At 39.2% G+C, this 13,967-nt stretch overlaps 1 protein-coding gene across 1 annotated transcript in view; it reads left to right on the top strand.

Annotated features, from left to right (window-relative positions):
- Positions 1-9,670: 9,670 nt before the first annotated feature.
- The window catches only part of LOC115430548 (synaptic vesicle glycoprotein 2C-like), a 49,445-nt gene continuing 45,148 nt past the window's right edge, over positions 9,671-13,967 (top strand). The window contains exon 1 of the mRNA XM_030150622.1: positions 9,671-9,989. The gene's annotated coding sequence lies outside the window, so the exon portion shown is untranslated. The remainder of the gene's footprint in view (positions 9,990-13,967) is intronic.

Here is a 13,967-nt window from a genome sequence, read left to right as displayed (position 1 = left end):
AAGAAACGTTACGGTCTATGATGTTTGAATCTCAGCAGGAACACTTGCATTTTACATGTTCAAACAACGATGCAGAGGGTGCCAGTAGATAAATCCGCAGTTGATAAAGAATTCTAACTAATCATAGAAACTTTAGCTTACTTTGTCATTGCTGATCATAGGGATCATGCTAACTAGCTTCTGTAAAGTAGGGTTAGGGTTAGTAATGAGCATATGTCCATGTGGACAATGGACTGTCTTCTGCCGTCTTTATCCATTGGCTTTTGATTCCTTAAGGTCTTGCGGTCTTGCTATTTTTTTTTTTTTTTTTAGCAATTTCATTATGGGAAAAGTATGTTGTAATGCAAGGGGTGTTGAACATATAGTGAGCAAAATATTAATGAAAATTGATAAGTAATGCCTTACACTACTGCAATGTTTTTCAACCTTAGGGTCATCTGGAATTCAAATTGCGTCACCTGAAATATATGCGTTATATACATTATATAGCCTTAATGTCATCTAAAATTAACATTTATTTGTAACATAGTACAACAAACTATTACATGATCAAAAACAAATTAATTTTAGCAAAAAAATGTCTCCGTTTTGAATGTCTGGAGTCGCCATATATTTGTGATGTTAAAATGGGGTCACGAGCCAAAAAAGGCTGGGAACCACTGCACTACTGCATCACAGCAAAAAGTAATCTGTACTGTAAAGTATTACTTTTGTAACATGTTACTCCCAACACTACTCACATATATGCCTGGATGCTTTTGCACCAGAGATAAACTGACAGTCAGAGTTCATTTGTCTCCTAATAGAAATGTCTACCTCAGATTTACCTTAGGCACACTGTAGTTCCTGGTGCGGACCACATATGCTGCTTTTCATTCTGGGAACCATCAGCCTCCAGGTATCCAGCCCCCAATGCCCCCTCCCCCCTTTATAGTTCCCTCTTTTCTTTTGCTTTTCCTTACATTTCACACTTCTTTAGATAAATATCCAGAAGGGACTGTATGTGCAATCTATTTCCCCCAAGTTTTATGAATGACCATTTGTACTATATACCATTCAGCTCTTTTTTATTCCATAGGTCAAGTCAGTAACCTTAGAGTGAGTACATGCTGCGTTGACTGATGTACCCTGGCTATACCACCGCCCACTCTTGCCTCATTGCATTACTTTGCACATGACAAGTCTTACTCCGCATGCACGACAGCACCTATACACCCACGAACCTACACACATACACACAGATGTCATTTGCAATGCTTGAAATTAGAGCACAGTTTGCTAGGAGGAGAGACTCTCAAAGTAGGGATTTCACCTTTTACTTTTGTCATTTTCCTTTGATCGGGAGAGAAAGCCAAAAGATAAGAGGGGGTTAAAGCCCTGAAGCAACCTCCTTCATCTTCAGGTTCATGCCATACAGGACAGTTTGGTCCTTGGTTCTATCACTACTTTATGTAAGGCTCGAAGTACAATATCAGCTGATAAATAAATAGAAACTATGACAATCAGACAGGTTTAAAATAAGCAAACACACAAAATCGTGAGTATTTGCGTCATTCATCTCCAAGGAGCCAAATGGCGTGACATTTTGGCATTTGCGGGTGGTTTGCAGAGAAAAGTATTTGCTCTCCTTGGGGTTTGGAGATGCAGCACATAAAAGATCAAAGGGGTGAAGGCTGTTGTCATGGAACTCTCCAGGTTTGAGAAAATGAATAGAATTCAAAAATAGCATTTTCACTGGCTCATTGACTGTTTTTATTTTATCCTCCACTGTGGTCATTGTAGCTCAGATGTAACCGCTGATCAAAAGCATTCATTATGTTGGTGCTGTATTTCAATTTCAGACATAAAAAAAAAAAGTGTTACAAGAAAAACGCTGAGGCTGCTATTATTACTATCACTGTGATGACTAAAACATTAAGATACATCCACATTTTCAGCTCTTTTACCAGCAAGCAAAAAAACCTCCTGATGTACACCAGACTGAATTCATACCACAGACATTTGACAACATTTAGAAATATTTGCCACATTTGAGTTTTTTCCTCTGCCTCAGACTCCTCCTACGTTTCATAGAACCACCCATCCTAAATGATTCTCCTCCTCTCATCCTCCTGCAGCCTCCTCCTCCTCTCCAACCCTTCACCCTGTGCGTTAAGAATTCTAATTAACCTTACTTTAACCTACTGGGCTATTTCAGAGGCTATCTGTCTTGTTACTTAACACCATTCAACAGTATCTCAACCCTCACAAGCTCTTTATAAGACACTGGAAACACAAGTCACACATGAGCCCACTATTTACCTGAATGAACAGCAATTATACATTTAATATCATTACGTGCTATTGGGGCCATAGTTTTAATAGAATGTATGAATGAAAATATCACTGACAGAGATGTGCAAGTTACTCAAAAATGAACTTATTACTCAATGACAATGTAATAGTACTCATTATTCATACTCAAAATAAATATACAGCCCCACACTTTAACATTTTGTCAGTCTACTTAGATCTGATGTATTTCAATCCATGACTGTAAATGAAAAAAATTCACTGATGTTCAGACCTGGACATTCATATTTAGGTTCCACTGACCACGTTTTATGGACATATAATGATACTGAACTTAGACCTGAACATACTGAACCAACCCCAGACCATAACACTGCCCCCATAGGCTTTTACTGTAGGGACTAGGCATGATGGGTAATCACTTCATCCACCTCTTTACATCAGGATGGAATAGGGTCAGTCTTGGCTCATCAACCCACAGGAGCTTCTTCCATTGAAACACAGCTAAATGTTTATGGTGCCTTGCTACGTAAGCCATATTTTAATGATTATCCTCACTGATAATTGATTTTCTTGAGGCTGCACATGTGTCTAGTCCCAGTCCCTTGAATTCTCTACTCATTATGCATGACAAAATGTTCTTTCACTATTAAATATAGCCTGAAGCTGTAATGTGGATTTTCTTTTCTTTTTTTTTTTTAAATCTAATTTAATTTCACCAAGTGTTTAAGTGATCTTCAGTCATGATCTTTTTTTTTTTTTTCTGACCACATTTCTTCTTTGAAGATAATGGTTGACAACTATCATCCAAGGCTTTAAAAAGGCATTGAACTGCTTTTTTAACACAATTTTTTGTATCTTCAGCGTCTTTCAATAAGTCGTCTGACATTGTTTTTTAAGAAATGAGAAGCTACTCATTGCATCAGGTAGGGTTCAGTGACTTGGTTGCAGATGAAACCCATTATCACTGCAATAATTATCCAGCATGAGGCTCTTACCTATTTGCCTAGTTAAATCTAAATGGGAACTCTTTTTGGCCAGGCTGTGTAGTTCATTTACTTGGGGCATTTTATTTACTTGCTGCTCAAACACCTAATACTCTAAGAATGCAGACTTAGCAGATAACATTTAAAGTAAGCAACACAGAAGTTACAGAGCCAGTCCTTAGTATATGCACCAGCTGCTGCTTTAAGATAAAATGTGCCAGACCTGTCTATCACTTGATATGAGGCCAAATTGCTATCAGTCCTTGATGAAATAGCATGGCACAAAAGGCCATCTACACCAAGATCAATTCATATCCCACTCCAGATAAGACACACACAACAAGGACATTATGGTAACCAGATTTTGCATAAACATACACAAAAATATGACTGAAATACTATGATTGGTCCAAACAAGTTAATTTTCTTACTGTTACACAGAAATAACCATCAACTTTAAGATGTAAACTTCAACTGAAAGAGGGCGGTGAAGAAATTTCAGAAAAGTTTTGGTACAGAAACAAATTTGTAATGTTTCCTAAGTGCTGTTAAAAGTTTGACATGACCCCACTCATTTCAGTAGTTAATGTATATTGCAAAATAAAGGGTAAAAGGGCTAACTCACTGTGTTATACCCAGAGGGAAATTTGGTCTCTGCATCTTACCCATCCTAAAACACACACAGTGCATTATCATTAGCACATAGTACTCATTAGGAGCAGTGAGCTGCCATCAACGCTGCTCGGGGACAAACTGGAGAACTTCAAAAGCACCGTGGTCAGTATGTGGTGGTTTATATGTACAATACAACAGCTATGTGTTTTCTTTTTGTCATGTTGCTACAGATGACCTCTGTGCAGTTTAAGTAGTTATAGAGTGGATTTGACAGATTAAGAATTCTAAAGTAATTGTTAAATTTCTAATTTTCAGTCCTTCACCTACTTATTCCTGTAATGTCTAAAAAGTCCCATATTCATCTATGTCAAAATTCATCTCTATTGTGTTTCAGGTCTGTGGCACAAAATAGAGGCAGTGAGTAAAAATATAAACTTGCTCATGCTCACTACTTCATCTTGTGATGTAGTTTGTCATCATATTTGAGGTGATGCTCTTGCTCCCTCTTTCAGTTTCTAATAAAAGATAAGTGACCATGAAAAACTAGATCTAAAACATGCATTATCCCAGAGGGTGGATTTTCCTTATGGAGGAGACTGATCTCATGAAATGGTGTTGTATGTCACCCCAGTTCTTATGGCATTTGGCGTGCTACACGTATGCATATTCGATCTTTTGTGTGTTATTTAATGCCATTTGATCGCGTATCGATTTATACCAAGATCTCTGGTTCACATAACCCTAACCCTAACCATCAGTGCGTAGTATTTGACGCACTGATTCAAGATGGACAGGGGGCTACTAACGGCGTGAACATACACGTGGAAAGCTTATAATATGTACAGATAACAGATTAGACAAAGAGATTAGACAAGAGTCATGACATCACATTGTATAGAGACTTATTTCAACTTATCTTGGGTCTTTTTAGATGTTTACAGTATGTTGATAACTAATTTGATAATTTATTGTCGTTAACTTAGCTGGATCTCTATATGTGTTTATATGAGAACATGTTCTTCTAGCTTTGTGTAAATTAAAACACAGGACAGACCATTTTCTTCACAATCAACTGGTAAATATTGTGTTTTATTTTCTCCTGTTTGGCTGCAGTGTGCAGGCTAATGGCTAACACTAATGAGCTGGTCAGTGCAGAGCTGGATCAGGAGGATAAAGTGTGAATGCAGCCTAACGTGTGTTACTTTATGTATTTATCATGTGTTTACAGTAGGTTTATGCTGTAAACTGATCTGTGTTTAGCCATTTACAACATTTGGTGCTGAAAAGTGACCTCTCAGTGTAACATAAGGTATTTGTGACAGAGACACAGAGAGCTGCTCAGACAAGTGTCACAACCAAAAAATTAAATCTGTGCATTATCAGCACATTTACAGAAGTCTTTAAGATGTGCTAAATGATATAGATTTAACTGTAAGTGTTTTTATAAGATGACCTCTGCATGTGCTACAGTACAACACTGACTCTTGTGAGTCCTTCACACCCTCTCACTTCAGGAGGAGTTAGAGTTAGAAGTAATTTATACCTCAAAGCTTCATTTCATATGAATCATCAGCATTGTTCTAAAGTACTTATTCAGTGGTTTCCAAGTTATGTTCAAAAACAAGTAATTATCTACTTCTCAAAATACGTTTTTCAAATACGTGTGTGTATAAGGTATGAGCGGGAAGATGAGTGGAGTGGGTAATTACAGGGAAAATAAAGCAGTGGATCTCGGTGCATTCTAAAGCAGACCTTGCTAACAAACCCTTTTGTTTTTTATGCATGAAATTATGCGCCCACCAGGCCGTATAATTAGAAATCAATTAAACTCCATATCACACGTCCAACTAAATTGCTCAAAACAATTTTGCAGTATATTACCAGTGTACTACCCCAGGCTCTAATATAGAGAGGTTTGGGGAAGATTGTAAGAATTTCAAGTTCATTTATAAATGTTACAAAAGATGTGCATCTTATTAGGCCATCAATACATAGGAGAATTTGTAAGGTTTACACTACTTATGTTGACTGTAATATCATAAATTGAAATGTGTGTTTCAACATTTATGGGAACATCAGTATCCATTAAAAAAAAAAAAAAAACAATAGTCAATTTAAGAGTCAGAAGACAGAGGGTTAAGCATAAACATGCGTGCAAATGTTTGTGTCTTGGATGAGGGACAAATATCGACAGCAACACCTAAAAACATCCACGCATATTTTTTCACACCTTTTTAAATTATATGAAATTATATTAAATCAGATACATCCCTAATGATATCTTCAGAAAATAATTTGCTACTGCACTAACAAACTGAGTCATTCTCCTAAACTGACCTTCATTGTAAAATTAGTAGAGCTTCCATATATAAATAAATAAAACATATTTTAATTGACTGCGTGGTAAAGCAGCAGCCTGAAAAGAGGTACTCAGCTGATGGATTTCCATGCCATCACCAGTAATAAACAGAATAAAGGGTTTGCTATGGGAGTGCAAGGATGAGCAGTTTGTGTGTTTGGATGTGTGTGTCCTCCCTAAAAATATACTGTGTATACTGTGTAAATATACTGTGGAGAGAGAGAGAGAGAGAGAGAGAGAGAGAGAGAGAGAGAGAGAGAGAGGCAAAGCCTGAACATGTTCCAGATGGGAATGTACACATGGTGCGTTTCATAGCTTATTTATCATCATTTTACTAGAAACAATGTCATGATCCTCACTCTGTGCATAACATTAACCTCAAAACTTTGTTGTGTTGAGCACAGAACTTGGAGATACCGCCATGCCTAGAATGCCACTTACTGTATTATGTTTAATATTTTGTATACAAATGTTTTGTGACCCTGGAGGAGAGAGAGCTCCAACATACTGTAGGCTGTTCCATGTATACTGTATGTGTTTTTTTCTTTCTTAAATCAACACCTGTGGGACAGTTTGCTGCATATTGATTGCAATAGACGACAGATTGCAAAACTTCTTGTGGCCAATTTGTCATTTATGATATTGAGCTATGTCAATAAAATTGATTTAATCCTCTTGTCATTTATTTTCTCAAGGATTCTCTATCTTTCCACTCACCCTCTTGTTTGATCGACCTTAGAAGGAAAAGAAGGATATAAAGGGGGTGGGGGTGGTGTGAGTGTGTGTGTGTGTGTGGGGTAACTTCTGTCTCCCCAGAGCCTGGATAAAAATTTATACCATTAATTGAACTTGTGTTTTTACAAGGCAGGAACAAATCATCAGTCGCTGAAAACATGTATTTGCATGAACTTGTGTTTGTGTGCAACCCTGACTGGATATGACTGATTTGTCTGTTTGGTTTTTATTGATTTGATCTCTCAAATTTAGCAACAGCTGCTGGACAGAAATGCAAATTGATCCACATTTTATTAGACTGAGTAAGAGGGACGTCCTTCCACTGTTCCTTCCTCACTCCTTGAGACTGCTTCTCTCGTGGAAATGGTTATGATTATTTCCATGAGCAGAGGAGAGGAGTGCTCATTTGCTGCTCCCCATAATGGCCCTTCCCTTGTCATGCAGAATAATATAGGGTTTTTTGGGGATTGCTTACTTGGCCTTGATGTCCACATTGACTCTTTGAGCCACAAACTTTTTTGGAAGTAATCTGGCACTGATTGACATCCTGAAAAAGGTACAAACACAACAAATTCAGGGTTCATACAGTAACAGTAGTAGTTTTAGACACTCATATCCCACACTTATGCATTCCACACACAATCTAATGATAAAAAAAAAAAACTCTTAACCCTCAATGACCTAAATAGTCACCAGCGACCATAAGCATCTACTGACCTAAAATGTTTAATAACTTTTAAACCACTAATCCTGTCAATATGTGTAAATTACTCAAATAAAAACACAGTTTGTTAGCATTTCACTGACATCAGAGTTGACCCATTTGGACATTCAGAGGCTCTGTAGTGAACATGAAGACAATATCATGCTCTGCAAAACTGATTCACCTTTAAAAGAAATACTGATAAACTGCAGTGGTTGTAGACACTTGTTTTTACATTCCGTTAATGATATATTTTGTAGAGAAACTCATTTTTCTACAGTATTTCAATAACCTTTGATTTAACTCTGAGCTTTTGTGAACATCTACATGGATTAAATAAAGGAAAATGTTTCCTTTTTATGGAAAAATACAAAGGATAAAATCAGTGGCGGCCGGAGAAATTATTTTTTGGTGGGGCACAGAATATAAGTTAGTTTTTGGATGCACTATAACCACATATCACCAACAGGATATGCCAAAGCACATGCACCACTATGTTAAAATATCAATTTAAATCAAACTAAAAATTCACAATATGTGTTTTCAGAAATTTTTGTATGCATTTATTTATTCATTAATTTATTATAAATTAAAATATGCAATTTTTCCATGACTCTATTGTTAAAGTCAGGCATGTCCCTGAGAAGTGTCTTTCCCCTGATGATATGGCCCATGCATTTAGACCAGAGGTGAACGTAGTGCAGGTAGATTGCATGGCATTAAATTAGCCTATGGGCTAAATGACCCTACGTTCCTGTCAATATTCTAGTGTAGTGATACCTGAGGCTCTCCTCTCTTGTATTGAATGGGCTTCTAGTGCGCATGCGCCATTTAAAACACGCATCCTTGTGGTAAAGAGAGAGCCTTGGACGCATTTTTTTGCGCCCTTAACAGGAAATATGTCACTTGACTGCTCACTAAATGACCGAACAAATTTTAAACTAGAAAAGCACTCGGAGAGCGCAGACCTCTGCCAAGGCAGATCAGCGCCCCCCCCCATCACCACCAAAATTTAATCATTTGTTCCTTGTGCCAGTATCAACATTTCCTGAAATTTTCATCCAAATCTGTCCATAACTTTTTGAGTTATCTTGCACACGGACAGACAGACAGACAGACAGACAGACAGACAGACAGACAGACAAACCAACACCTGCAAAAACATAATCTCCTTGGCGGAGGTAACTACACATGAGGTATGTACGGGCTGTATCATGTGTAGCTCGTTTTTATCTTCATGTGAGACTTGCGGTGGCGCACCAGCGCCCTCTATTGACGAGCCACCACTGTTAGGAGGATAAATGGTGATTAAATGTACAGGGTGTCCCATAAGTCTCCATACATAGGAGACATAATGCATTCCATACATATATGGTTCTAACATGTATTTCTTTATATTTCTTCTTTATAGTTCTTCAGCAGTGGAGGACACGCATTGAAGTGTGTTCCTGACAAAATGGCAGTCATATAGAGCATATTATATAAATAAAAATGGTTTATATCAAGAAACGTTTATTTTTCCTATGTATGGAGACTTATGGGACACCCTGTAGAGAAAACTTGATTTGGAAGTCGCCACAAAAGTAGTTCTAGGTCTTTAAGGGTTAATCCAGTTTATTCCTGCTCTTAAGGGGGTGTGGCTGTGTGAATTATAGATCTACTGAATCCAAACATTCACAAAAAGTTGATTGGCTCCTTTCCTAGAGACTTCATCTAAAGTCAGACTTTAATAAACCAAAGTTATAAAAGGAAATTGTGAAGTGAAAATACTGGCTGATTATTTGTTATTTCGTGTTCATAAGTTATGTAACAGTGTCCCTGGTTTGTGGTTAAGATGCAGATCCAGGATCAGTCCGACATCCCTCACTAAACTTCTTCCCAGGAGCCATATTTCATCCCTCACTCCTACTCCTCTTTGTTCCTCGTCAGTCTGGGGTTGTGCCAGAACACCATCCTGCATCACTGAGTCTATGCGCCTGAACCCTCTGTTGCACGGAAATGCTCAGTATTGTCTGATACCGGCCTACTATTGATTTCATTTTAGTCTACCTTAGTCCGGCTATCCCCACCCCTCCTCCTCTTCCTCCTCTTCCTCCTCCTCCTCCCATCACACTCACGCTTCCCACCTCCCCTCAGCCTCTCGTCTTTCTTGGACTGCAGCAGAGGAACCGCTGCATCGAAGAAGACAAGAAATCTCGGCGCAATGCTTACATCTGTGGTTCTGTAGAAAAGGAAGTCGGAGGAACGGACACCTCAGATTCAACCAAGCAGATAGAATGCATCTGCTCCTCTTTAGGTGGTAAGTGTTTTTTCTTTATTAAAATTCACCGAACTATAACTCACTGAGGATCTTCCTTTCTAGCGTTAGAGAACAACGTAGATGGTATCATTAACCAGCTTTCTGGATCATTTAAAATGCAAAATGGAGAAAACGAGATGTCGGATTCACCTGGTACATAAAAAAACGCTCTTTGTGGAGAGATCCATGAATACGCAGCCGGTGCGCATGATTGACGGAAAAGTTATTGGGGAACTTACGAAGTTGTCCAGCATGGGTATCACTAAGCCCAAGTGTAAGGATGAAATAACAAATTTACAATCACAAAAATAGAATAAATTACAAGTGTGTTCATGATGGGAAGAAATTTGAAGTCATGAATTGTTAAATCAGCACTTTTTAATCCAATAAAGTTTATGGATTTCACGGAAACCACCTGAAAGTGCCAACAGTGTTATTTTACCGGTCGTAGAGACTTTTAGGATCTTGTGGGTGTGTGTGTGTGTGTGTGTGTGTGTGTGCGCGCGCGCGTGGTGCTGATGCTGATTCTGGGAATGATGGTGAGGCTGTGGAGGTTCGGGTAGGGGGCTGGCGTTCTGACGTGTTCAGTGGTCTTAGAAGAGGGGGAGTGTTTAGACGCGCACGTCCGTGGCAACCCCGTGCTTTCCCTCCGCTCAGCGTGCCCCCCCCCCCCCCCCCCCCCCCCCACACACACACACACACACACACATACACACACACAGACAGTGGCTGAGTGAATCTGCAGTAAGCTGCGTAGAGGGAGACAGCAGCTCCATCCATTACTCCGGAGTCAGTGTTCGATGCAGCCTCCACAGTCATCTGACTGTACCTCGCACTGTGCCGCCGCTCGGAGAGGGAGGATTGATTCCCGAGCAGCAGGACAGGCCGAAATCTAATTAGCCTATGGGACGCGACTTGCGTCAGAAGACTCGGCGGTGATTGATGTTCCTTCCTGTACGTGGTCTGTGGGCTGTGATCAGCCTGTGGAGCCAGTATGTAGCCTGCAGTAGGAAAAGGTGCGAGTGAAACAAAGCGGAGGGAAGCTGCCTCATGACGCTGAATGGAAAGTTTGATTGGATCAGATATGAAGCGGTGCCCAGCTGTTTGCCTAAATGCAGTTGCTCTCATTGTATATCAGTGTAGTTTAAACAGATATCTGCCAAAAAACCCAAGGCATTAAATTAATGTTTGCCTGAGGCCTCTTCTATAGCTCAGTGTTTGCTTTAACGCAGCAGATGACAACAGCAGGCGTCTATTCAGTCTATTTAACCAAGTCTTTTGTTCCTTGTTATCTCAGCTTCATTTATGTGTGATGGAAAACTAAACACTAAAGACAGTCTGTTGATGGCTGGCAGGGGTCTGCAGGACATGTCCTCACATGTACCAGGGCACCAGACCAGGATGCAGCCTGACTGTCAATCACACTTGTGTGTTGTTTGTTAAAACTGCATTTCAAATGAAGTAAACCATCACTGATAGTGACTGGAGTCTGGAGAAACATAGTTTCAGTGAATATACAGTATTACACCCAAATAAACTGGTTGCATTTAGACTTTGTGAATGCGAAAGATCATCACAAGAACAATTTTCCAAGTTAGGCATTTTTCACATTTTTCAGAAAGCAAAATTCATTATAAAGCTAAGCCCTGGTTTCCCTTAATTTTCAGACTGGTTCACTGTACATTAATTTGGTTAAACTTTGTGACTTTTGCACCACTATCCTCACACTTGTAGTTTCTTTTTGATGCAAAAAATTGCAAAGTAAGATGAAGAAAAACAAAATATAAGGAATACAGATAAAATGTAAAAAAAAAATATAGGAATACATCAACTGTAGCGGGCACACAGATACACAAACACACACACTTACTTTCAAATTGCATTCTGGGCATCCACACAGGGACCCCCACAGCAGCTGGCTGAGCTCCAGCCGTCAGTAAACCCTCGCAGTCATCATTATGTACAAGCAATCAAGCAGCTGTATGTGTGTGTCTGTAGTCAGATGTGTGGACAAATGCAAGTCTAATGTACATTAGAGTTCAGACCTAAGGATAGAGTCTTAAGATACAGGTACATCGTGGTTATAGTTAAGGTTCGAGTAGGTGTAGCAGATTTAATGTCCCTTAAACACATGGAAACACAACATGCTTGTGTGTGGGTGTGGAGTGAGAATACAAATGAAGCCCTGTGTCGTCTGGTAGTTCCCTCATACCAATGCATTTGTGAATAGGATATATGAATTTATGTTGACTCTTCATTTGTGCTCTGTGCATCTGTGCGCTCGAAGGCACGATCTTCCATAAGTAGTATGTGTTTATTCATTACTTTCATCTGAACCTCTACTCCAGTGCTCCCCCGGCAGTCATACAGTTTCAACAGCCTCTTGAGGCTGCGTGGTTAAAGTGCTTGTTCATCAGCCTATTTCTCCCTTGGGAAAGCAGAGCAAGTGTTTCTAATGACTTCAAAAGTTTATTAGAAGATGTTTTAGAGTTTGATCAACCATTATGCTCTTTTTAAATCAATGAAATCTACTACTGTGGTGATAAAATATGGCGCATTTTATTACCTCGGCTAAGTGTGTCTGTCTGTTTTAGCATGATGAAGCAAACATGAAATGTGTGTTGTCTTTTTTTTGTCTTCTAGTAATAATTTGTGAAATGTACAATATTCAAAAAACAGATTGTACATTTTTAAATAGCTGATAAGTTAAAAATGGATGAAATGAAGGAACATCACACAGTCTTTGAAAGACAGCTCTAGAGCTTTAAATGTGACCAAATTTCTCTCTTGTTTCATCTTAAGCTAAACCATTTTATGAGAAGTTCTGGATGATTCCTGTTGGAGCTTTAAACCTCTCCTGTGTAGCATCTGCACAGCCTGGCGTGTACTTTTATTCACATGATGTGCAAAGGCTCAGTGTGGCCATCTGTGGGCATTGCGGAAAGGCAGAAAGCCTGTAAGGCTCTGCACACACCACCACCATTTACATATTGTCGACCAGTATGTCGCATGCACATTTACTTCCCTTTCTTCTTTTTCTAGTTGTATTTTGCTAATATAACAAACCCACACCAAACCACAATTTTATTAATTTTTTTGTACTGCCATGTTTGGGTGTGAATGCAACAGTTTTCTGGAAAAAAACATAAAATTCTGTGTCACCCTGCACAGTATGAAATCCATGGAACGCACATGCAGAGTCTATGCATGTGTGCGTATCGATACTGCATTCGTGTGTGTTTCCGTGTATGATTAATGAACGTAGCTGGATGGCATCAGCAGGCCATGACAGCACGACTGCGAGGAAATCATTTCTTCTCTCTTTGTGGACTGCTGATTCAGAGCTCGCAGGAATTTTGCTGATTACTAAAATCACATCATAAGGGTGCTGTTGTAATAACCCCAATCTCAGCATCACAGCACAACGCAAGAGGAGTCGCCATCAAAAAAGAAATAAAAGCAGCCATAAAGGATATTAGCTTGCCTGTTTATGGGGGGAAAGGCCAAGGTTGTGGGTTGGTCGTGTTGACTTCTTGTTTAACCGCACATGTTCCTCGCATCAGCAGTATGTTGCCTGAAAAAGAAGTGGATATTGACTTTGAAGAATTATCTCTATAGCTCAAACTCGATAGGAGACTTCTAAATGTCAGCATTAATGACCATTTGCATAAGGAGGAGAACGGTTAGCGTATCGTGAATAATGAAATGTCAACAGAGGAGGAATGTCTTTCAGATTCTGTGTTGCCATCAAGATGATGACTTTGAAATTCTTGCCACACTCAGATGAGAGAGCCGGGAGAGATGGAAGAGTAAGAAAAGAAGAGGTGAAGAGAGATTGACAGGCATACAGAGGAGAAACCACAGATCAGCATGGAGCTGGTGAATTGAGACCAAGGATTATACACAGACCTGGCAGCCTGTTATGCACCATTATTCATTTTCCCTCTATTATAGAAATTCAGTGCACCGAGTTGATTG

Source organism: Sphaeramia orbicularis, chromosome 12, assembly GCF_902148855.1.
Source record: "Sphaeramia orbicularis chromosome 12, fSphaOr1.1, whole genome shotgun sequence".
NCBI classification, from domain to species: Eukaryota; Metazoa; Chordata; class Actinopteri; order Kurtiformes; family Apogonidae; genus Sphaeramia; species Sphaeramia orbicularis.
The sequence above is the reverse complement of the archived record's forward strand: the minus strand, read 5'-3'. Positions and strand labels throughout refer to the sequence as shown.